The sequence below is a fragment of the Colobus angolensis genome, unplaced genomic scaffold, assembly GCF_000951035.1.
Source record: "Colobus angolensis palliatus isolate OR3802 unplaced genomic scaffold, Cang.pa_1.0 Scaffold200, whole genome shotgun sequence".
Lineage (NCBI taxonomy): Eukaryota > Metazoa > Chordata > Mammalia > Primates > Cercopithecidae > Colobus > Colobus angolensis.
The window spans coordinates 2030626-2032670 of record NW_012115156.1 but is presented as its reverse complement, the minus strand read 5'-3'; the positions used below and the strand labels follow the sequence as shown (position 1 = coordinate 2032670).

At 41.8% G+C, this 2045-nt stretch overlaps 1 pseudogene; it reads right to left on the bottom strand.

Annotated features, from left to right (window-relative positions):
• Positions 1-343: 343 nt before the first annotated feature.
• Positions 344-1925, bottom strand: LOC105511581 (annotated as a pseudogene).
• Positions 1926-2045: the final 120 nt, after the last annotated feature.

Sequence of the window (2045 nt, the reverse complement as noted above, 5' to 3'; positions counted from 1 at the left end):
CCCTGCGTGGGGATGACCCCCTGCATGGAGGTCCATGTTTGGGCTCCAAGTACTCTACAGTGAACTTTCCCCCATGCAGAAGTCCTCCTAATTTTTTTTTTTTTTGAAGTGTGGACTTTAATGTTTATTTACAGGACACTGCAAGATATGAAATTCCACACAGAAATAAGAAACCCATTCAGAGGACAAGCTTCATACAGTATGTACAGTCGGAACTGCTCAAATATAGTTTCAGTGTAAAAAGTGCTACAATAAGAAACCACATTTAAAAAGAGTTCTTAGCAGAGAGAAAAACAAAATACCAAATATAGTACACAACAAGTATATACCTCAGCTACATGATCTAAAAGTTAAAGGTTACAGGAGTCCCACACTGAACTTGGAAGGTATAGCCTTCAGAGGTAATTTCTGTCACAACATTTTGATCTTCCTCTTCCTTTACTGAGAAATTCTTCTCAATTAAGCTTAACAAAGCCTTATACACAGACTCATTCTCATGGTTTTGTAGAGCTTCAATGTGTCTAAGCCTCCATGTTCTTCAATCATACTAAGTTTCTGTTTCACATAGTTTCTCAGCAGCCTGAAAGATGTTTGAAATGGCATTCAGGATAACCAGAATAATCTTGGTATCTTTGGAAGTTAAGAGGTTCATCAATGGTTCTATTATGCCACAATGAATGAAGTATACAACCTGTCCACTGTTCCACCACTGGTATAACTGGTCACAGCACATACAGCTTTCTTCTGTGTCTTAAAATCTGCCCTAGAGAGAATGTTGTGAGGAATGGGACTAATCCATGATTCACAAATTGCTGTATCTGGTCCTGACGGACAGCTGTGATGTTTGACATTGTCCATGTAACTTCCTTCTGAATGTTAGTTTTGGGGTTGAAGAGCAGGCTGGGGAAGACGGCAAGTGCTCCTGCATTGATCACAACCTGAGTCTCTTCATCTGTACCAGTGACAATATTCCCTATGGGTCTTAGTACAGGAGTCACAGTTGGCAATTCAGAAGCTCCTAGAAGCTTCACAAGTTGGAGCACAACTCCTGTTTTCAAGAATATGTCAATTCGTTTATTTGGACCATCAGTAAGGTAGGAAGTAGTCCAACAGGTATCTGCTAGTACTTCTGGATCATCATGATGCAGTAGCCGAACTAAGGCAGGAAAAATTTGCTCAACAGGATCTAACAGGAGTGCAGGATTATTGTAGCAGCAGAGGATTGAAAGTGTCCAGGTAAGATGACATAAGTAACCACATACTAAAGATGACATATCAGGAACTACAAGAAGAGCCAAGAGTGGGTCAACTGTACCATACTTAATAATCAAGTCTCAGAAAACTAAACCATCACCTGCAGTATTTCCTAGAGTCCATACTACTTGTTCACTGATGTGAGCCTGGGGAGATGCCAACAGAGAAATGAATGGTGGGATGGCACCTCCATCTACCACAGCCTTAGTTTATTCCGATGTCCCAGAAGCAATGTTTGTGAGTGCCCAAGAAGATTCAAACTGAATGGGACTACAATCAGTTCTGCCCAAGAAGGACACAAATTTTGGAATCAAACCTGCCCAGATTATGTTATCTGTGGGGGACTGTTTTTCTCTAGAAAGCAGTTTCATGGCAGCTTGAGCAGCTTGGAGCTGACTTTCCACATTATTGCTATTTGTGCTGTTGACAATGTCATCAACAGATCAATTTACAGTGCCCTGGTTTTTGAGGTTTTCTTCCGGTAGAGAAGCAGCAGCATCAGGAAATCAGCTTGCATTTCTCTTCTTCAGCATTTGGTCATCCTTCTTAGCTTTCCTCAGCTTCACATTGAGTTCTATTCTGTGACACCTCATTTCTGTGCTGTCTTTTCACTTGTTCTTGAATCTGTTAAGTCAGGCAGCTGGTATATTAGTATTCTCGTTGGTAGACATGGTTATGAGACAAAGGAAGGAAAGCTGCAAAGCAGGCCCAGGGTTCCACAGGAAATGATGCAGGGATCGGCGGCTGTGGGGCAGCTGCGCTCAAAGCGTCCACTTCAACTCAACTCAAAG